The following is a 24006-nucleotide window of genomic DNA, read 5'->3' as shown; positions in this document are numbered from 1 at the left end:
TGCTAGTTCTTCTGGATATTTGGGAATTACAGATAGGAATCCTTAGTCCTGTGTCACCAGTCACCTCATGTTTAGAGAGATTATCCCACATAATCGTAGGATCTCAACAATCCTAGGAGCTAGGAACTATCTCCTGATTTAACTGAAAAAAGACAAATTGAGGTTTAGAGAGCTAGTAAGGAAACCAGCCTGCTCTTGGATTTAACTTCTTGCTACAATGAGATAAGCACTACTGAAATGTTCTCAAGTCCAGAGTCATATATTTATATATGAAATCACTTGTCTTCGTTTTATATAAAGAAGAGCATGTGCATATTTTCACAGGAATGATTCTAAAAGAAAAGCAAATATACAACAGAAAGGTAAATATATATAGTGAATCTTTTAAAAATGAGTACATTTAGGGACAAAAATTGCCAATGAGGAGAATTGACTGAAGTTATAAATGTCATTCCCGGAAGGGTTATGTGTGCACATGGGAATGGTGCAGGAGCAGAGAAAGCCTCAAGGGCTTCTCAGCCCAGAAAATCAAATTCTGAATTGCATCTATTTCCACCTTCTCATCTTTTTATTAAAAAGGACACACAGTCTTTGTATTTTAACAATATGTTTCAAAAGTTCTTATATGGAGCATAACTTGATGTCTTTTCAAATATATACATGTTAGTATCTAGTAGTCTTAGTGTGCGTCAAGTTTCCTTTGGGGTGTGGAGCTGGTGAGCATATCCTAATGTAGTTAGAGTCCACTCCGACAATGGAGCAGAGCTTCTGCTTTCTCCAGATGTTTGCCACAGTTCCTATCGCACTTAAGGATGTGGGTGGCTGATGATAAATCCATCCCCACTAGCAGTCAAGCTACTCCCAGAATCCCAAACGATCGGTGGGAGAATTGGCATCTTTCCATAGGAAAAGCAGCGAGTTATCCTCAACAGTGGGGCGGGGAGCTCCGGAGATGAGTGCGAACCTTGGGCCTCTGTGGGTTCTACTTCATTTTCAAATCATCTAAAAAAATTCATATGACTTTAAGGTGTGTCAAAGCCGGACCCCCTTTTTTGAGAGCGGAAGAGTAGGCGATGGGAAACGGCTTTTCCTCCGGATGGAAGAGGGAGGGCTCCCGACAGACTCGGGAAGTCTTTGGGGGAAAGGGCCCGAGGTTAGACTCCCCTTCTCCCCTTCTAGGTCCCGCGCTTCTGCAAACGCCTGTCCTGGACCCCACCGCCTCATCCCCCTCTGCGAGTGTCACGGAGGAAAACACGAACCCCAGCCTCCTACCACCCGGTTCCCGCCACACTCTTGCAGGGCGCGGAGCACAGAGCAGGCGGGGAGGGCGCGGCGCACCGAGGGAAGGGCGCAGGGCCGGCGGCGGCCTCGCAGCGCGTCCACATGTGGCGGGGCCGGGGGAGGGGGGGCGCGGAGCCGAGGGGGAGGGTTTACATCTCGGCGAAGTTCCCGGATGGTCGCAGCCTCCCGGCGTTGAGTGCTTTTCCTGCCCGGCCGGCTCAGCCCTTCGGACCCTGGGAGAAGTTTCCCCCAAAAAATGCCCGGCGCGCCGCGGGGCCGTGGAGCCGCCCGGAGCTGCTGCGTGGTAAGGGACGCTCACTGCCACCGCTCTGGGCGCGGCCCGGGGTCCGGGGCGTGCGGGGACGCCGCGAGGGTCTGGGCTCGACGGCGGGGTTTGGAAGCGGGGTTCGGCACTGGTGACGGGGGGCGGGACAGCTCGGGATGCCGAGGCCGCGTCCCCTGCAGGCGGTGGGCGCGGGCGGGGCCTCGGGAGGGGCACGATCCCAGGCCCCGCGGCCCGCGCGTCCTGCCCACCCGGTGGTTGGCCCGGGAGGAAGGGGCAGCGGACAGCCGTGACTCCGGACGCGGGCGCTGCCGCGCTGGGCGCGCTGCTGGGCTCCGTGGACTCGGGGCCGCCCGGAGGGGCTCGCGACCCGCTCCCGCAGAAGCCTCCTGCGCGGGGGCTTTGCGGCGATGCCCCGGGGGCGCATCTATATCCCCAGATCGAGCGGAGGGGGACTTTCGGGCAAACCGCCGGACACATCATACTCTGGCACCGCCTCGCTTTCCTAGTTGAAGGGAGCGTGCCCCTCCCACAAAAGGAGCTTTCCTCTCAAAGCTCCCAAATAGCCGATCGATGATCTGTATAGACGCGCGCAATAGTGGGCTGTGTTGTCCCTAGAGGCATGGCCAGTGCTGGTCAGCGCTTTTCCCTTCGGACAGCTTCACTTCAGTCTTGCACCACCCCCCTTTCTATTAACATACTTTTCTTGTTAAAGAAAGAACTGTTAAAAGTTGCAAGTGTAAGGAAAACCAGTGGATTTAGGGGTGACCCAGATCCTCCACTGAAGGCTACACCTTAAACTCAGAGATTAATAAAGGGTGTGTCTGTAAAAGGAATGCCTGGTTAAGTCTCTGGCTCTGCCTATTTCCCAATGGACTATTACCCCCTAGGGTAAGCTCCAGGCTCCAGGCTTTATCTGAGCTCTTCAGAAGCTTTGCAGGTTGTCAGATTGAGTGGACTTAGTACCTTTTTCTGAAAATCGCTAGTCAGTTCTGTCCCCTGGGTCTTCACTGGACACCACTGGGTTCCCCATTTCTCCTGCCTGGCATATGTAGCCTCAAACCCCAGGAAGTACAGTGCAGCTGCAGAGCCAGTTCAGATCCGGCTCTTTATGCCACTTTTCCAAAGCCATTTCACAAAGACACTGCAGCTTCATTTTGGATCATTGGTAAGTTTTGCCTCCACAAAAAATGTCTATTTCTATAAGGGATAAAATAAATCCAATAAATATTCTATTTCAGTTTGTAAATCACCTTTAGACTTTGTAAAGTGAGAAAACTCTGCATAGGCTATCAGCACCATGCATCTTAATCCCTTTTACAATGCTAAACAACACTGCACTTGTGTATCCGTGCTCTCTGTAATTGCCTGCCTGTCATCTCCACAAGGTTGAGTTTCTCAGCAACCTGGAGGTGTTACAATCTACAAATCCCAAAGTACCATTGAGAACCCATTACCTGTTGAATAGAAGCCTGCTGACTAGGCTTTGCAGGTGTTCTAAAACAGCTGGTTAATGTTGGCTTACTTCCGGGGACCTACCCAGCCCCCACCACAACTTTTCTTCCAGAAAAGCAACTAATATTCTTTTAGATTGTGTGATCTAGAGCAAAGAGACTGGAAAGCAAGGTAAGATGAAATTTGGAACATTTAGAGAAGATAAATGTATTTCCAGCTGGAGGGATTCATGCTTTCGTTTGTTTTTTCAGTTCATAAATTGACTTCTGTATGTTTAGCCACCTTTTGGTCCCTATAAAGGCATATCATGCAACTTGAGCCTCACTTATCTCATTCAAAAATGGGGCTGATAACCTTTGTTTCCTCTTGTCCCAGGGCATAAAGATCAAGTGGAACAATGGGGTGTGAAACAGCAAAAAGTAGCTTGGCACAAAGGGCCACCTAGGCACTATCAGTGGGCAGCACCAAGACACAAGAGCAATAATGAGCTGAAAGGGGGTTGGTGGTGAAGAGAAGGAAGTATTCCAACACCCTTTAAATTTGCTGTCTCAGATGCTCAGGCCACCACCTGCCTTCTTTTGTGATTGGTATTTGGTACTAGGTCTGCATCACTGTCTTTGGTATTTCAAGGTGTTTTAACTATGGTTATAATTTTTGCAACATGTGGTTTCCACAACAGAATAAGGAGAACAAAACTAAACAAATACGATTTTTTAATTTGTTGCTATAACCCCTTCATTTCCAAGCATCTGGGATTCTGCCTCCCAGAGCTGTGGTCTTCCTGAGGCCTGTCCTCCAGTGTGGCCTACTAAATTCCTAATGATTTCCACACAGAGATCTCTCTGCTGCTGTTTCCCAGCAAGCCACAATTATGCCGTGGTTCTTGAAGCTTTGGTAGGCACATTTATGCTTTGCTGGGACCTACAGATGTGAATATGAATCAGGAAACAGTTGGAATCAAACCAATACTCACTGAGCTTTGAGGGTCCTTGCTAGAGGTCACAGCTATAGGGAAACTTCGCTCAGAAAAAGGAGTTTGTCCCCGAATGTTTATCTTTGAATTACAGATGAGACTGGTTTCAAACAGCAGGAATGCAAAGCATAAGGTGAAAAAAAGATGCAGATCAAATTCAGAAAGTTTTAAGGAGAGTAAATTTCCCTCCAGCTGGAGGGAGTTAGTCTGTCATTAGTTTGTTCATTTAACAAATATTTATTGTTTGCTATGTGTCAGCCACAGGAAGATTAAAAATAGGTACATTTACCTTGTATCTCACTGGTTCTGCTCCAGTTAAGGGACACTGCAGGTTTTCCTTCCCTGTGGCAGGGGACGACTTCCTCACTCAGCCTCATCTGTATTGCCCAGCCCTAACATTTGTCGTTGTTCCTCACCCTGCAGGTATATGATCAGGTTGGAATAATTAACTCTGTCTCTTATGTACTTTTAATTAATAAAAACTCTAGACTCAGCAAAGTCTCCAGAGTATCTGCAGTTAGTTAAGTAACACTATCTGCTTAACACATGTAAACTAGCATTGAAGTAGGCTGGCTTTTATCCATGAGTATGACCAGAAGCTTATAAAGGTTTGAGTCTGTAAGTGTGGGATTTAGGAATCTATTTTGGGCTTCTGAGATCTATTTTGAGAGCTCATAGGTGTTGCTGAGATGTTGCCAAGGTGCTGCTAAGGGCAGAGTTTCCTAATGGTTATAGCATGGGCTATGGAGTCAGACTCATCATGCTTTTCCTGTCCCAGTACTATTTTTCACAAGGTTTCTTTACCATTAGAATGAGAATAACAACCTCTAACTCAAAGGATTGTTTTGAGGGTCAGATGTAGTTTGTATGTGGGTCACTTAGCAGACCATCTGCAATAGTGCTGTTTGGGGGTGTTTGTGGGCTATTATTATTAGCATTAGTATTATCAGTGTCAGTATGTAGAAGACACTGTTGGCAAAAAGAGCCTAAACATAGAAACTGCTTTTTTAAAAACAAATTAATATGTAGTAATAATAATAATAATAATAACAACAATCCCTTAGCTGTCTGTAGTTTACTGAATGTTTCACATCAGTCATCTTACATGCTGTATTCTCTTAACCCTGAGAAGGAGAGATCTCACTGAGAATGGTATTATTGGGGGCCACCAGCCTGCAGTGCCTGCTTACCCAGTAGAACCTACTCCACTAAGGTTAGCAGGACAATTAAGGACAGAAAACAAAGACAAGATGTATCACTTTCCTGGCCCTTTGGCACCAGGAAATAGCAGGTTAACCTGTTGTGGTAGTCACACAGTGGCTGTAACCATGAGGGGTGGCCAGGAATTAGACTCACTGCCCCAGGTCAAGCTGCCTTGGTCACAGGTACAGTAATCAGGTCCATCAGATGGGGATACCACTGCTCCTTCTTGTGGCCAGGGGTCAGGGAACTTTGAGTGCAGGGAGGCATGCTGAGCATTACAGATTGGTCCCAAAAGTTGTTGAAAGTCAAAAATAATAGACTTTGCTAACATTCAATGAAAGAAGAATGTAGTTAAAATAAATAGAAGATACACTTACAGTTTTTGTTAGTTCAGTAGCTTTGATAGCATGGTTAGCATTGTAAGAACATGTCACTATGTAACATTTCGCATTGCTTACTCTGAGTATATTTTTCCTTTCTAATAAGCCATATTTTTAGTATAACTCAATTTCTTTTAATCTCTCAATTTTATTTAAGTGAATGAAATTCTTCAAAGCTTTTTATGATCTTGTCCAAGCTTTAAAAAAAAATCTCTCCTTCCCTCCCTTCCTTCCTTGTTTTCCCTCTTTCTTTCTGACTCCCTCTTTCCCTTCCTTTTGTCCTTTAAGATTACCTCTTACTATGTCATGAAATTGAATCATTTAATAATCATGCAACCCTGTGGGATTTCTGTTTGTATATGTGGAAGTTGAGGATGGAAGAAGCTAGGTACCTTGCCCAAGGTTACACAGCTAGCAAAAGAGTCCTCAGACCTGTTGCATCTGATTCCCAACACTACCCCTTCACCCCTTCCTTCCACCACCAGCCTTAGGGCACACTGCAGGGCACACTGCTTCTCGTGTCAAGGGCTGTAGCTCAATAGAGCTTTCCCATCCCCATCTGCATGCCTTTGCCTTGCCATTCCTTCCTGCCACACCGCCCTTTCTCTGAATTTGTTGTAGAATCCTGTAGAATCTTCAGATTGGACACAGTTAGTTGTTGAGAAGCAAAAAACAGTAGACTTTGATAACATTCAGTGAAAGAAGAACATATCTAAAATAAAGCAGAGACACAATTACCTAAGACCACACTGGTTTAATGACCTTGATAAACTTGGTTCACATTGTAAGAATATGCTACTTAAGTCTCAGTCCACTTCTTCTGCTGTTGGTGTGGGCCTCTTCTGTGACTTGAAATCCACTCTGTCCTGGATTATAGTCACATGTGTCTCCTCTTTATATTGTAGACTCTTTTGAAATACTTTTTTAAAAAATTCATTTTTATACTATCTTGAAATAGATTTTTGATGAATAAGTGTTCAGTGGCTATTTATTTCTGTTACTCTGGAAGAGTTGAGGTGAGTGATTTTTTTCCTAAAGGCAAAGTAGATCATAGTTTTGCAGAAGAGCATTGGGTTTCTGAAGATGGTAGGATTTGAAATTCATCCTAAGAGGGGTCCTTCTCCATCACTGATATGAGTATGCATATGCATAATTAACCTTAAATGTTTTTTAATCTTCTAAGTTGAAAAATAACCATGATTCTACAAATAAAGGAATAAGATCTTGTGTTCTTATAAGGAAGGGCAAAAATCATTATTGTAGAATCTAAAGAGTGATGCTTCCTGGTCTGCTACTTGCATCTCTTTCCCTTTCACATGAACGAGGATGGACTCTCCTTCCTGTGGATCTCATGCCCTTGGCTTTGAGAAGAAGTGTACAACATGAGGAAGAAGGCTGAGCGGGATTGAAGGGCACCAGCCTCCCCTACTGCCATAGGCTCCTTTCTCTTTTGGGGGGATAGCAGTTCTATTAGGGAAGGGGGATCTGTGGCAGCAAAGAACTGGTGAATAAAATAGAAAATTCAGAGCCAAATAATTTCTGGGCCAGTGAAGTTAATTATAAATAAAAGTAAAAGTTTATTTTTATGTTTTATTTTCTTACATAGATAATACATGCTCCTTTGCAATATACATTCACATATATTTACATGTATTTATACAGGTGTGTATATATGAGCGTGTGTGTATATATACACATACACACACACACACACACACACAAACACACACACTCACACATACATATGGCTCTTAAATAGGCCTGCATACTATCAGTTAGGCCTGGGAGGGACCAAGGGAGAAATCTGACTCTCTCTTGGAGTGATGCAATGGTAAGCTGTTGAATACGTTATTAAATAATGGTCAGGGAATCCTGAGACTCCTTGTTCCCCAGCAAGATAGATTTTGAAAGCAATGAACCTTCAGACTTTGAAGATCTTGAGAAAACTTGTACCCTAGCTATTTACTTTGTGAGAATGTAAACAGTGAGATCAGTGTCCTGACCACAATAGTCCTGTGTTATGGGGATGGATAGTTAAATAATGGAGACAGTCAGATCAGCCTCCAGATATGAGAGAATGAAAATGCCTGGCTCTTAAACAGGCCTGCATGCTATAAGCGGCACACACATGTGTGTAGCATTAGGCTTGCTGGGGTGGGACTTCAGGAAGGACCACGGAGATGGGTTGAGAAAGAAGTGGGTAGACGGTAAGAGAAGAAGACCGAGCCAGGTTTCAGAAGATAGGCTGCCGGACACAAAGGCAAGGGTTCAGATGGTTTCAAAATTTCTCATTAGATTTTTCAGGGCCTAGAAAAAGGCAAAGTAGTTGAACAATTTAAAACTCTTTCTAAAAAGCAATAAAGCAGTTTACTTTAAGAAGGGCCTGTGCTTGTCTGTTACAGCCAGAATTTGATTGCCGTGCATGGTAAGAAAGAACCAAGAATGTCAGTTTAAATAATCTGGGATTTTGTGAGTAAAATTTCTCCTTATTCTTTTTTTCTGGTTTTACCATTTTTTTTCTTTCTTTTTTTAAAGCTTCACATTTTGTTTGAGACAAATGCAAAAATTACATTATTAAATTTGGAGCTTTGAGTAACATTTTATAAGCTTTCAGGATTAGAACTTCACTACTTAAACATCATAATCCCTCTTCCTTTAATCTTCTCTTTTTGATGAGGAACTGGGAGAAGGAGAAAAAAATTTTCACTTGGTTAATGAACTGTGAGGATAGTATTATGGTATTATTTTAATCATAAAATTCCTTTCTGTACAAAATTCTCTTACACATCATTTCCACTTTGCTGTGATAAAATGTGTTGTTTCTTAGAGCTTGGCAGAAGTTGTTAACCACTGGGCCAGGTGCTCAATATTTGTAGTTTAGAGCCTTTGCTTTCTTGTTTTTGCTGAAAATGTGACTCTATCACTTTTTAAAAATTGTAGTTTCAAATGTGCTCATGTTACAAAAGTATTTGTGTGTGTCCTAAAAATAAGACAATCATAATAGAAATATATTTTTCAAATGAATGATTTTTCTGTCTCCCTCAAATTCCCTCAGGGTAATCAATATCATCAGTTCCACAGCTTGCTCTTTGCTTATGTAACTATAAACATACAAACACACACACACACACACACACACACACACACACACAGCTTCTAGGGTTAAAAATAGAATTATACACACTAGGCTAGATTTTTTTTTTTTTTTTTTTGCTTTTGCTTTGCTAAGGACTGAACCCAGAGCCTTGCCCCATGCTAAGGAAGCACTGTACCACTGAGCCACACCCCCCCCAGTCTCAGGCAACACTTTTGAAAAAACAACAAAGCATCGGAGACATTCTCTCCAGATGAAAAAAACTCTTTTATGTCATAGATACTTAATATTCCTTAATTTACTTAATCATTCATATTATTTTAAGTTTTCTTCAATATGGTAGTTCTCAGAACACATTTGTGTGTGTGTCTGTGTGTGTGTGTGTGTGTGTGTGTGTGTGAGAGAGAGAGAGAGAGAGAGAGAGAGAGAGAGAGAGATTATGCTAACATACAGAAGCTTTTATTTCTGTCTGTTGGGTCCCCAAAGTACTATTACTTCCAAAAGTTGTAGTAATTCAAGTCTCACTAACACTATTTGAAAATATCTGTTTCCCCACATTCTTGCCAGCATGCTTCATTTTAGAAGTATAAACTTTCTAATCTCTTTTTCCTGTTTTCTTTCAGATGATTTCTTTAGGGAGCACTTGTCATGATTTCTACCTTTTTAAGGAAATTCACTCATTTGATTCATTTACATGCTGTCTTTTGCTTAATTTTGCTAATGTGCATATGATTTGTTTTCTAGAACTAGAAAAGAAAAACTTGTGCCTAAGCTCACAGAGCTTAATTGTCCTGCATTGAAATGAAACAAAATACTTGATTTGTATTTATAATAAAGTAAATATAGACATTTCAATCCCAATTTTCCCCTTCTAAAAGGATATTATTTATATTTCTTAGGAAATATAAATGTTTTAATGGGAAGAGCAGAAACTTAACAAAATACAAAGATGGGAAATTTTAAAAGAGTTCTAAGCCTGCAGAGCTAATTGGCTTTCCCTCCTGAATCCAAAAGTCTAAAGACAAAGGTTCTTTGAGAGTTTTAAGTTCTGCTGAATTACATAAAGAGGAAAAAGTGAATCACAGCAGATAGGAATTTAAACCTGGACTGCTGTCCACAGCCCCTGCCCTTGTTGCTCCTGCTTATTTTTCTGGGAGGTGAGACTAGATTCCACTTCTCCTGTCCTTGTAGTTGCTGAGTTCATTATAAAATTATTTGTACATAACTTCAGCAGTACATTGGCTAATCAGAAACAGCTGTACAACTGGAGTCGTTTATATGAACAGAAAAACTAAATCAATCAGCAAAATTTCTTGTGTTCGAGTGGGTCAGGCCAACATTGTGTAGCCCAGAATAATAACAGTGCTTTGTAACTAACCTGACACAGATGGTAAAAAGATTGTGTTTGGGCAGCAGAAGTTGAAACTGAGAATTAAGAACCCCTGTGATAGCTGCAATAATAGTGGGACTTTATTTTTAATGTCTGTGTTTAAAAGGCTAGGAGGATTCATAAAGGGACATTCTGCTTTAAAAAAGAGCATATTCCCCAAGGGCCCTGTTGCCTGAATGAGGCTGACTTGTCCCTCTGAAAGAGAAGTCTGTACATTCTGCCAAGCTGCCAGGACTGGAGCGAACCAAGGGCCGAGTGCTGGGAAGTGCCAGGATGAGGCGGGCAGTGACGCATCTGGCTGAAGGGAGCTGCGCCAAACCCAGGAAGAGACACAGGGTCCCACATGAGACCGAGGCTGAGGGCCTGAAATGGTGCAGTGGGAGGAATTCCTCAGATGACATGTCTTTACACAGAGTGCTGAAAGCCCCCAGAAGCTGAGCAAGTTCCCAGAATGTGGCCCTTGTTCACGTGGCGCCAAGCAGCCAAAGTTCATGGAGACTCTGGGACTGACTGTAGGACAGGAGGTCTGATGAAACAGCAAAATCTCCAGACCCCGAGACACACACGTGACCCTTTCCCAAGGGACCCTGAACATTGGAGAATGCTTAAAACTGCAGGCCACTCTCAAGGCCAGAAATGTCCCTACCTCTGCTAGCTGGAGTCCTAAGCCTGGGTTGGTCCTGATGTGGCACTAACTTGGGAGGCAGCCCTATCATGCTTAGCCAGCAAGTGGCGCCATGAAGGAAGATGCCACCTGGAGGAGACCAGGCACCATTTTCTCTTGCTGCAGACAAAGTTTTGGCACTAGGATTTTTAAAAATTTGCATCTTCTTGGGGCCCCATGTGCTGATGCCTGAAGGCAGATGGCCCCTCTGCTTGCCCTCACTGCCCTGGTTCTGGATGCCCGCCAGTCCTCAGAGATAGTGTATACCCTTGAGACTTAAGTCACTTTTAAATTAAGACATGATTATCAACTGACTCATTTGCTTAATTCCTTTCATATGGCATCCTCTGCCGAAGGCAAAGTGGTAAAGTGAAAAGAGCCATAGGCTTGGGACTCTGTACTTGTGTTCCAGCCCCAGCTTTGTGGCCCAGGAGTCAAATGACTTTGACAGCCTTATCACACTCTGAAGAAGTAGAGGAGAGAAATCTGCAGGGATGGGGAGAAGACAGAAGCTCAGGTGTCTGTGACGCCAGAGATGGGACAGACCATTAACACCTGAGCAAGGGCTGTCTGAACAACCCAAGAGTTAACATTGTACTTATCAGCCAGAGATCTGATGAGCCTGAAGTTTTCTATGCCTGTTTTTGACTAAGTTTTTAATAAATAATGGAGATGAGTTTATGTCTCATCTGTCTAAAATAGTATATGCATAATGCATAAAGATCAAATTATATTTTAGCAAATGTAACAAGAGTGCTGAGTTTATACTGAATCCCATTGTATACTTGCTGAAGAAAGGATGTTAGCTGAATCCCTGAACTCTTCCTATTACATTGAGGGCTTTTAATAATATTATTTGTAGGGATGAGTTTTGAGCCAGATGCTGCCCGGGTTAAGCCTAGAAGATTTTGTTTTACTTACATGTAATAAAAATCATACTACTTCACTCTATGACTATGCACATCCTTTATATTCACCGTTATTCTGTATTAGTGCACACAAATGTGCAGCCCTGCAGCCTTCTGTCTTCATTATGTACCACATGCAGGTTTCTGTGCACACAGTCACACACACAGATACATACACATGCCACCCAATGGCTTACCCCTTTTAAGGAGCATTTCAGATCTAACCAGGGAGCACCAATTCCAAACTCCCTTGGAAGAGACAGTGTATTGCTGTAGTTCTCTTTGCCTCAGTCATTGCCGCTGCTTAGAATGCAGAAGTCATTCATTGCTCATGCATGAGCACTTTGTACAGTCCTAGACAAAGCACCACCTGGAGGTGACTATTAAGTGTGTGCTGGAAGATGTTCACTATGATGGTGATGCTGATTCCTGGGAGTGGACAAAAACACCCACATGAGGCAGAGCCATTGAGAGTGCTGCCCCACTTTTGGTTGGTGACTGTGGCCAGTACTGATTGAGTCTCTTGCTTGTAATTCCTCTGGTCTGAAGAACAACACGTTGCTGTTTGGGCTCAGCTCAGACCATCTTGGATGGCAGCCAACCAGAAGGAACTACGCAGTGCTTTTGCGCCTCAAGATTGGTGCTAGCATGACAGGGCCTCCAGTTGTGCACAGTAAGATCCTGGACCAGCCCACTGGTATGTGGTGTCCCTGTCGATCCTGCCTTAAAGGGAGGCTAGACAAGTTTGTCTGCCTTGGGACTGATGCCCTACAGAGGCGAGTCACCATTCATGACAAAGAGCAAATGCTTTTCAAGTTCTAGCTCATATGCCCAAGATGCAGAGTAGAATCCTAGAAGCCTTCCTTATGCTCCCTCTTAGCCAGGGCTGATTAACACAGAGTGACAGGAAAAGGAAGGAGGTTCCTGGTACAGAGAGAGCACAGAGGTAGCAGTGAAATAAGGGAAAGATCCAGTGTTTCTGAGCTGTAGGGAGAGGCCCAGCAGTGGGACAAGGGGCGAAGAGACAGGATTCTGATCTTCTTCCACAGGGGTGGAAAGGCCCCTGCTAGGGAGGTTGCTGGGTGGGGCCCAGCAAGTGCCAGGAGCTAGTGAGCTAGACTAAGCTGTGGCCTGCCTTTAGAAACAGCTCACCAGGAAGCACAGAGAAGAGGATGCCCATCTCATGCTTACTCTGCCTGTTCTTCAGGATGCTCCCTGGGAAGGCCTTCACCTCCTTTTTTTGAAAAATCCCTGCCATCCTAATATCTTAGTTTACGTATTATGTCCTCTGAAACCTTCCCAGCCCTTTCCAGCATACTGATTTCTTTAATGGTGTGTTGAGTAGCTGTCTCTCCTTCAGATTGTGATCTGCTGGGTAGCACAGAATTGCAACTTTTCACCCTTTTTCTCCACAGGGCCAAGCACAATGCTGGGCATAGACAAGGTGCCTAATAGATACTTGCCAAGTGTGTGTTCTTCTGGAGCAGTCATCTGGGTTGGGTTGGGTTTTAATGGTTTATTAGCTACTATAAGAACTCTGGGATACTGAGCTATTTGAAACCGCTGACAACAATTAAACAGGTCCAGGAATAAAACATGTCCTTATTTATACTGGAAGTCAGTGCAACTGTGAAATTAATTTATTATTATTTTTTTCTTATTAAGAATGCATCAGTAACATAAAATGTCTATACTGAAGTTGGCTGTCTCCTAATTTCTAGTCTGAGTCTCATTCAACAGTACCTTGACAAGTTTACAGAAATCAGTGGTGAATTAGTCCTATTCAGATTTCCAGTAATTATTTTTGGGGGAAGTCATGATAATACAGGAATCACATTATTTGTTATGTACTAGGTAGTGTTCTGAGTGCTCTAAATTAAGTCCTCCATCCACACAACCCCCACGAGGCAGGCACTATTAGTATGTCCATTTATGGGTGAGGAATTTGAGGTCAATCAAATGCCCTTTTTCACTCAGCAAACTTGGCAGGGTGGGGATTCAGTCCAGGCTGATGGCTTCAACCCAGTCTGATCCATGAGGCTCTCTTGTCTTTCCAGGAAGAGATGTTCGATTGTAAAGGCCCTAAATGGCCCATGTTTCTTCAAGGTAGCTGGCTGACCACTAAAAGGATGATCTGGGACTATGACCTGGACTTTCTATCTGTTGTCCCACATGCTTCGAGGTTAGGCCCACCAACCCACTGTGGAAAACACAGCCAGATGAGATGGAGCCCAGCGGCTGAATCATGAGCTCCTTGGCAGTGTTTTTGGACTGGCATTAACTCTCCTGTACATCATCCATGTTAACACTTGGCACCCATCACAGACATACATTCTGAATACCTGCTAGGACTTCAGTGGTCCCTAAGCAGAAGAAAATCTTCATGGAGCATCACAAGTGCTGCCTAAGGTTGATGTCATCAACTAGTTTCACATTATGTTTTAGAGAATAAATTAATAACATCAGCTACATTCAGCTGTTTAAGGAAGGAATATTCAACAAAAAATGTAGAACATTTTTTTTTTTTTCAATAAAAAATATAACATTCTGGCTGGGGATGTGGCTTAAGCGGTAGCGCGCTGGCCTGGCATGCGTACGGCCCGGGTTCCATCCTCAGCACCACATACCAACAAAGATGTTGTATCCGCCGAAAACTAAAAAATAAATATTGAAAAATTCTCTCTCTCTCTCTCTCTCTCTCTCTCTCTCTTAAAAAAAAAAAATATATATATATATATATATATATTTTTTATAACATCTTAGAATGTTAGAGCTAGGAAGCCATGTGAAGACCATTTCGTCATTTGGCAGGTGAAGAAATAACCCCAGAGAAGTCAGATGACGTGCCCGAGGCCAGTAGCCAGTTGGTTGCAGAGTTGAGACAAGAACACCATCCTGTTGAGTTCCAGTTCAATTATCTTCCCCCCCGCCGAAGATTGTTTAAAATAGTCTACAAATGATTTTCCTTAAATTACAGGTGAAACAGAAGATCTTTTCCTTTACTGGGCATATCAAGGTTAACATTTCCTTAAAGATGAAAGAGCTGGGTGCAGTGGCACATGGCTATCATTGCAAGTTTGAGGCCAGCCTCAACAATTCAGCAAGGCCTTAAGCAACTTAGTGAAATGCTGTCTTAAAAAAAAAAAAAAAAAGTGGGGGGTGGCTGGGTATGTAACTCTGTGGTAAAGTACCCCTGGGTTAAATCTCTAGTACCCCACCCCGCCATAAAAGATGCAACTGGAATCAAAACACAGCACAGGCGGGGAACAAGGCAGTATTCAAAGTTGCAGCCACGCCATGGGGTTGGCACTGCTCAGCTCTACCTACTAGACAGTTTCAGGTACAAGTTGGACAGCACAGACCTGTCACTAGCATGCTGTGGCTGGAGTCGTTGTTTTGAAAGTGAGGGAGTCAAACTAGCTCTGTATACAGCAAAGGTAGTGAGGGGGCCGAGAGAAGAGGGAAAGGGCCACTTCCTTTCCGTAAAGATAACTGTATCCCAGAACCCTGCTGCCAAGAGCAGTTTTAGGCAGCTCAGACTCAGCAAACTGTGGCCAAACTAGGCCTGGGGTCAGAGAAGCCAGAGGGCTGTGTGCTGTTGCTGAGCTGCTGGGATGGAGAGCTTTAAGCCCCTCCTGGAAGAGGCTTGGACAACCTGTGGAGGCCCCCCATCCTGTGCTCCACCTCACCCAGCACCCCCGTCAGGACCAAGACTGCCCCCTGTGGGCTCAGAATCGCTGGATGACTATCACCTTTGTATCTGCACAACAGTGGTCCAGGAATCCTCACAAGCAAGAATGGGGAGGAGGTCAGCTCTTCATCAGATAAGACAGAAGCCCAGGGCCCACCTCTGAGCTAGACCACTTCAGAACAGCTGGAACAGGAGTGGGGATATCATTGGTCTGCAGCTGATTTCAGCACTGATCTTATAAGATCTCCACACAGGAAGAACATTTTTGGGGAATTGAAACTGTAAGGCCAGAGAAAATATTTGAAGGAAATTCTCCACTGCTCCTATAGAGCTCCATCCATATTTCCTCAGGTGGGAAATATGTCATTTCCTCCCTCCCTTAGGCTCTGCAGCACTGTGAGTCCTCCTGGGGACTCCACTGCTGGCAGTTTATCTGGTCATTTTTACAAACCCAGGGAAGGATCAAGTAAAAAGCTCATAAGAGCAGACTAAACAAAGCCACCTCTATTCTTCAGCCTGATCTGTGTGGGGTCCAACCTCAAATCCATGAGTCCTTGGTTCAAAGGAAATGATCTTTCTCTTTCTCCCTCTTTCTCTCTTTTTTTCCTGATGCAGCCGCGACTATCCTAGAATTATGCAAGAAACTCTTGGCAGATCTAGAATTCAAATTAGAAGTTTTGATTCCTACATCTGGCCTCCCGGACTTGTCCTTGACTAGGGTTTGGGTCCGGCCTTTGACTGTGCTGAAGCCAGGGCCCCAGGCATGCACAGGCTACTGTCCTAGACCTATATCTCCAGGAAGTGGCTTCAGCTTTTTCTCTGAGTGTCAAGGAGTATGGAGGGGACTGCAGGGGGCCCAGACCAGGCTGGCTTCCTTCCACCTTCTTCTGAACTTACTGCGCCAGGTCTAGTAAACTCCCTTGAAACCAATGTTGGCTTGCTCGGGTTGAGGAACCAGAGAGCAAAATGTGCTGTAACTGACCCTGTTGCATAACAGAGACTTCCTCCTTCTTTTCCCATGAGGTAAACCAAAAGGGCCCAAGGCAAAAAAACTAGGAATAAATTCAGTTCCAATTTTGGGACCTCAAGCAAGGAAACTTGCACTGTGTAGATTTCTGAGGCTGGGGAAAGAGTAGAGGGATGTCCCTTCAATTCTCAAACTATTTTCAAGAGAGAATGTAAATTTAGGAGTCTAGAAGTGGTTTACAGTTTAAACAACAACAGAAAAGAATATGGTCAAGGTAGAGCCCCATTCCTACACTGGAATGACAGACACGAAGGGGAACAGTATCCGGGCAATATCTGGAAAGGAATCTCCTGTGAGCAGAGCCCAACACATGAAGAAGCATGGTCTAAACCAGTATTTTGAAATCTTTTTTGATATGACCAACAGACACACATTCTTCCTTGAAGATAGATGATAGAAACTAAAACAACATTTTATAAAACAATTCTATGTTTGTGAAAGGCAACATATCTTCTATTTTTTTTCTTTTTTAAAGCAAGTTAGAACCACCTAAAATAGTTTGATGGCCAAAGAAAGGGGAACTTTCAGTTTGAAAAATACTGATTTAAACAGAAATGTGTAAGGTATGTAGAAACCAGTGTCATTGTAGCTCTGGTTGATGGAGATCCGATGATATAGGCTTTGAGGTCCTGGAAGAGATTTCCTTCTTTCTGTCAATCACTAACAGCTGGTGAAGTGGTTGTGATGGAGAGGTGGAGAGGGTGGAAATGATGGTTGATGGAGTGAGCCTTAATTCTGCTCAGAAAAGAAACATTTGCTTTGTCCTAACACAAGTAAGGCATAACCCCTGTGTATAGTCCGTGGGTTTCCCATAGTCCACTGGGTGTGGTGTGGAATGACTACTATGGTATTATATGTGAAGATAGTATGGTTTATGGTGAAATAGGGGCATAAACAGAGTGATATGGGGAACCTGAGGCCCCTTCACTGAGTTCTCTAAAAGAAGGAACCATGTTGGACGATATCAACAATGTTAGAATCCTACTTCTGTGTCTCATAGAAACATTCAGTGAATGTTTATTCAAGACCATGTCCGGCTGGGTTGTGGCTCAGAGGTGGAGTACATGCCTGGCATGTGTGAGGCCCTGAGTTCCATTCCCAGCAAACACACATACACCCACCAACCCACCCACACACACACTCGTTACCTAATTATTGCTTTGCAACTAGGCCTGTAATAATCCTAATTATTGATGGTGATATTGTTAACAAAGCATTATTTGAAGAGCATTTTAACACACTTGATGCACAGTGTAGCATACGATGGGAGAGGACAGATATATAGAAAACCCAGAAAAACTTGGGTTATATAGCAGACCTGCCGAACCCCATCTGGGTTTCAGGTCTTCTGCCTAGCAAGCCTTTAAAAAGTTGAAGTTTGTCTGGTTTTACTTGTAGGTTTGCCTTGGGATGGTGTGCTTTGGCTCTGTGCTCGGAGATGAGAAGTTAGTGGTATAGGGTGAACCTGACCCTTGTAACCTAGGGGACAGAGAGGGCATTCTGACCGTCCACTGCTGCTTAATTGGAATTGTGCTGTTTCCCCTCTTGCATCAGTAGTACAAGATAATGATGTTCCAGCTTCAGGCACCCCTAGTTTCTGCATGGTAGGTTTCTGTAGGGAAGAGAGTGCTGCCTGGGTCTTAAATAAAGTCTTTGTTCCAAGCCCAGGACCACCCCAGCACTGTAGGGGCATTGAGGCCGGGGCACTGAGGTTTAGGGGCCCTGGAGACTTTGGTGCAGCCACAGCACAGAGTGAATAGGAGCCCTTCTGCACCCTCAGAGGCAGCCTTCCCAGAAGCACACTGCTCAGATGGTCCTGCCCCAGTGCCACCCTCAGCCCACGCCTGGAGCCCCAGACCCCAGCTTGGCATCCTGCTGTGACACTAAATTAGCTACAGGCCTTTCTTCAAGCTGCTCTAGTGGTGTGTGTGTGTGGTGGTGGGAGTGGGGAGGGTCCAGGGGTTTCAGGGAGGAGACAGAAGGGCAATGCATGACTTGAGGCTGGAACCAGGGGCCCACATTCCTCCTCCAGCTCTCTCCCTGTCTGAGTCGCCAAGGAGTGTGGCCCTCACTTTCCTCATCCACAATCTGGGGCTCTTCAGGATGTGCCTTCTGATCTCATTGCTCAGAAGGCCTGCAGCTCTCTCTCTCTGGCCTGAGAGACGTTTTCTGGCAGGAAGGAGAGGCTGCCCAGAGCTTCCTTCTCAGGCAGCCAGTGAGGACATTCTTTCCTGTGCCCGCATATGGAAGCAATTTCTAGATTATCCAAGGCACTTGTGCTGCTGAGCTCACCCGAAACAGAGGAGCTCGGTGGTGGTAAGTGGAAAAAGAGGAAAAAAAACAAAACAAAACAAAAAACCCTGCGTGCGTTTTCCTGTGTTTTCTACCACGGTGACTTTCATACGTGGAGTCGCTTGCACAGTCTGTTTTCTGTGCTCAGTCAGGGTGTGCCAGTGGGTTTGGGTATTTCACACAAAAAAATTCCTGATAAACAAAGTGAATATTGAACTAACTGCTTCTCTCCAGAGGCCAAAGCCTGGGGGACTGGGGCGACCATGGATTCCTGAGTTTTGTTCCCACATTTACCGTGATCTTTCTCTCTGGTCTGTTAAAATGAGGATTGTTAATGGCTGGCTGCAAGGCTCTCTATAAAGTTGAATTGGGAAACATGAGCCAAGCTTTGGAGGGGAAAATGTTTTATTAGTTCCTTCTCTGCCAAACAAACATTTTACTAAACGAACAGTCCCCTTCCGAACTCCTGGGGTGGGGGTGTTGCTAGTGGGTGCCCTGCAACTCTTGTGAACTGAAGCATCAGAGCATTTACTCCCAAGAGCAGGTCAGGAGAGACCGCTCCCAGAGCACAGTTTGGCCCACAGAGCCTCAGCTGTCGCCCTGGCCCCTGGAAGTGGTCCTGCAGACCTTGCCTGTTTACTCTCACACTCTCTTCTCTCCTGACCTGAATTCCTGGGGAGGGGGATTACTGAAAAGGACATGTTTATTGTGAAACGGTTCTAGTTCCCCTTTCAGTCTGTCTCTAACTTCTCTATTTCCCAATCCACCACTGATGTTAAAATTTAAAAATGAATTTTGTAAAGCAGAGATGTTTTTCCTAGAAATGAAATCTGGGTAATTAAGAATCTATAAATGTTTTACCAACACTTGTTAAGGGTATCGAATTAAATGTTGTTATAAAGATGCAAGGTATTACTTCCACTTTTTGGAAAAAATTCTCAAAATCAAGACAGTAGGCTGATGGGCACCAAAAGACTCTTAGCAGGGACCACATTCTTTGTTTTGCTTCTGGGTCTCCAGTGCAAAGGTTTCTGGTCCAGGCAGGCTTCTCTTACTCCGCTCGGAGAAAGCATGTTTACAATTGGCTGGCTTTGTCCCGGGGTTGCTGCCCTGGAGGGCTAGAAATCAAACATGACATGAAGGCAGAAGCACTTATCAGAACCCCACGTGACTGGTCCCCTATTTCAGGACACTCCGATTAGCTCTGCTTGGCTTCGGACATGATTGTGTCACGGGAGAAGACACGTCTCCAAAGGGTTCAAGAAGTTTCCAGAAAGAAGGGGGAACTTGACTCAGGACCAGCAGGGTTCTTGGCACAGATGATGGAAAAGAATTTCAGCATGGGCAGTCACAGGCATAGACAGAGGGTTATTCAGGAAAGTAGATACACATTCAACAGAGAGTGGGGGCAATCTCAAGAGGAGAAAGACAGACAGCAACTCGGTGTGGGGGGTTGCTAGGGACCGTTGCTAGGGTCTGGACTATAGGTGGGGCCAGGGTGAAGCTACACAATTTCATGCCAGTTTTCCCTGTGCTTGCTAATTGCCCTCAAGTTACCAGGACTCCGGGCCAAGGATATGTCAATCAGAAGTAGCAGTTGTTCCTGGGTACTTTCCATATTTCAGTGGTTTATGGACAGTTCCTTTGAAACTCAGTATCTTTCCCTTTATTCCCAAATTCCTATCTCAGTTGTAATTCTATACATAGATATTCCCATTCTGTAGAACCATAATCAGAAGTGTTTATTTTGAGCCCCATCTCTGTGGGGCTGTGTGCTAGATTCTCTCCAGTGCTAATCAGAGACAGTCCAGCCGATTTGCTTCCTGTTCTCTCCAGGATAATAATCCAAAGCACCATCCTGGAGACAAGTTGCAAAACCTAGGCCCTTCCTGCTGCTGACTGACGGGAGGATTCCCTCTGGTGGGGCAGGTGTGCTCTGGACTAGGGCACTGCAGCTCCCTGCTGTGAAAGGAAAGAAGATTCCATTCATCTATTCTCTACCTCCAGGGATTCTCTTCTCCAGGGCAAATGATTGTCTTGTTTCTTGGCTTTGAGGTAGCCACAATCACCCACTGACCCACAGCGTTGAGCCCAGTGCTGCAGGGCAGTCGCTCTCATGCTAGCTCACTCATCTGCAGCCTGCATTTGCTTCCTGTTTATTTGACAGACATTTGATGAATGCTCACTCATGAGGCTTGCTTAAGGCAAGGTCCTGTCTCCATGGAGTCTACGTTCTACAAGGGAGAAACAGACAGTGAACCAGCAAACAAATTATGACTTAGGTAAATTAAGGGAGTGATAAGGATTATGAGAAAAGCTGACCCGATGATGAGGATGGACAACCATGGGGATACAGTTGGAGATGCAGCTGTCTAGGAAAGGCCATCTGAGGAAGTGTCTGGAGAGTGGAGATATGAGTGACAAGGGGCCTGACACATGGTATCTGGGAAAGCATATGCCAGCAGAGGGAATGCCAAGTGCAAAGGCCATGAGATGAGAACAAGCTGGACAAGTCCCAGAAAATGGTGAGAGAGGCGAGGGACCAAGACAGAAGTGTAGCAAGGGCAGGTGCCCTCTGCAGACTGCTCCAGCGGGAGTAACCTGTGGGGTCATGTGCTTTGGTGTAGGCACTTTTAATAAAAGCATTCTTGCTTCAGTCTCACCCTGCCCAGCTCGGATTGCCCCCTCACTTTTACTCATACCTGTGTGCTCAGTCAGGTAGCCCCTCACCTCTGCCTGCCAGGCTCTGGCCCTCCCATTCCAGCTGCCCCTTCAGTTTCCTTTTGCAGCCCCAGTCATGGGGTTGGGATTTAAATGATGGGCAAATCAGTTTGCTATGAGCTGTGCTGCATCCTGAGACCTAGAAGAGAGGGAGATTTGTGGTGCTGGGGATTGAACCAAGGGCCTCATGCATGCTAAGCAAGCAGTCTACCATTGCCCCACATCCCTAGCCCCTAGAGGAACATTCTTACTAGGCTGAGAGACTGGACAGGCTTCTCACCCATCTTGACTTCACTTCAATGCCTACTCTTGTTCAGGTGCTTCCCAGCTCTGAGACTTAGTGAGTGACATGATTGTAATAACAGTATTTGTCAAGCACTTGCTCTTTGCTGGGCTTTACTTGTTTTGTTTTGTTTTTTTTCACTCATATCTCTCTCTGTTTTCTCTCTCTCTCTCTCTCTCTCTCTCTATATATATATATATATATATAATTTATTTATTGGTATTGGGGATCAAAACCAGGGATGCTATACCATTGAATTATACCCCCAATTCTTTTAATTTTTGAGACAGGGTCTCGCTAAGTTGCCCAGGCTATTCTCTACATTGTGTTCCTCCTTCCTTGGCCTCCCAAGTAGCTGGGATTATAGTTATGTGCCATTGCACCTGGCTGCATTCATTCCTCCTAATGCTCAAGATTGGCACTACCATTAACCTAATTTTAAAGTGGAGGAAACTTAAGCACAAAGGGGTTAAGGAACCAGAGTTTGCATCTAGAGCACGGCTGAGCATTCAGGGCATTCTGATCCTTTTCACTCCTACACTCTATCTACTGCTATCTTCACAGCAAGAGTAGCTTTGTTGTCCCACCCCCAGCAGTTCTGAACTGAGTCCCTTTTCCAGATTGCTCAGCTAGCATGCAACCCTCATCAGGGACACTGAGTCCTCCCTGGTGATATACTCTGCTCCAGGTAGTGAGCAAAGTGTCATAATATCCCAGGAAAATCTAATAGGTTCACCATTGGGTTGGTATTTCCCATGTCAGCTAAACCCATGCTGACTGTTCTCTAGGTTGAGCCCAACAATCTTGTTCTGGTCCAGATGTGAAAACCTCTGCCCCAGGAATACCCAATTCATGCTGTATAGCTGCTGGAATAAACTAGTAGCTATTATTGCTAGAGCACTTACTATGTACCTGGATCTCTTTTTATAAAGTTTAGAACCATGGAGCAGGTAAATGGCAGACCTGGGATTTGAAGGCAGGCAGTCTGGCTCCAGAGTGACCATTGAGAGCCTACTCCTGTACTCTTTTATATTGTAGAAGAATTCTACCCTCTGTGGCTTCCACATGGTGGTCTGGGTTTTAATCCTTGCTGGCACAGAATGGTCTAAGTTTATTAGCACAGGACTGCTCTGTAAGTACTTGAAGACAATGATCACATCTTTCTTCGTTCCAAAACACCTTGCCAAGCTGTCAGGGAGCAGTTCTACCCTGGATCTCTCCTTTCCTCCCAGAAAAGCACAAAGAGTACTTTATAATTTACCATCCATATCCAGATATTTGTGAGAGGCAACAGAGCATCATTAGTAATCATGCTGGGACAATGAGCATAAATGGAGACTGTCCTGGGCAAACCAGGATGTGGTTCACCCTGCCCTCAGGCCATGGTGGAACTGAATTCTTTTTTTTTTTTTTTTTTTTAATATTTATTCTTTAGTTTTAGGTGGACAAAATATCTTTATTTTATTTTTATGTGGTGCTGAAAATTAAACCCAGTGCTTCACGCATGCTAGGCGAGCGCTCTACCACTTGAGCCACATCCCCAGCCCCTGGAATTGACTTCTGAAGCCTGCATTCCAGTGGACTATCGGAAAGTTGACCTTACTATACACAGACACATTATGGATGGGAAATCATCAGATTTTAGGAATTTGCCATTAGTCAAACTAGCACAGGAGGAAAATGCTAGATATAAGATCGAGTCCCACAACCGCTAATGTGACATGGGGTGAGTCACCTCCTACTCTGAGTTCTCAGCTTCCTCATCTGTATATGGGAGGTGGTTAATCTGAAAGTCCCATCCAGTTCTAAGACTCTGACCCTGTATCAGCTCTCCCTAAACAAGCAGTGGTCTGCATTCTTACTTGGAAGCCACAGACAGGAACTTGAAATTTCAACCTCTTTTCTGTCAGTTTAGCAATACTTCTACCATTATTTGCCAAACCCCAGAGGTAGGTTTTAGTGTGCCAGCCAGATCCACCTCCCCCCATCCATCCAGCATTTTTTCAAGATGTTGGTGAAATTGTTCCAAGCACTAAGTATCTTCTTTAAATAATGCTTTTCCTTGAGATATTCATGGATTTTTTTTTGATACAAACAGGAAATAAACTGAGCCTTCACTCAAAGTACTTCTTGACTTAGTGAGAAATTGATTTCTCACTTTCTTATTCCCCAAAAAACAAGAAATAATTTCAGAGTGTTTTCACATAATTTATCTCAAAAGATCCTCACAGTGGCCGTGTAAAGCGGCATTATCACTGTTTTCCAGAGGTGGAAACTGTCTCAAGGAGTGGAATAAGTTGTCCAAGGACACACAGCCGATGAGTGGAGGGACTGCAGTTCAGGTTTGTGTCTGTGGAACCC

At 44.5% G+C, this 24006-nt stretch overlaps 1 protein-coding gene across 1 annotated transcript in view; it reads left to right on the top strand.

Annotated features, from left to right (window-relative positions):
• Positions 1 to 1423: 1423 nt before the first annotated feature.
• The window catches only part of Wipf1 (WAS/WASL interacting protein family member 1), a 114440-nt gene continuing 91857 nt past the window's right edge, over positions 1424 to 24006 (top strand). Inside the window, exon 1 of the mRNA XM_005324614.5 lies at positions 1424 to 1585. The gene's annotated coding sequence lies outside the window, so the exon portion shown is untranslated. The remainder of the gene's footprint in view (positions 1586 to 24006) is intronic.

This window comes from Ictidomys tridecemlineatus, chromosome 7 (assembly GCF_052094955.1).
Source record: "Ictidomys tridecemlineatus isolate mIctTri1 chromosome 7, mIctTri1.hap1, whole genome shotgun sequence".
Lineage (NCBI taxonomy): Eukaryota > Metazoa > Chordata > Mammalia > Rodentia > Sciuridae > Ictidomys > Ictidomys tridecemlineatus.
This window is presented reverse-complemented; position numbering and strand designations above follow the sequence as displayed.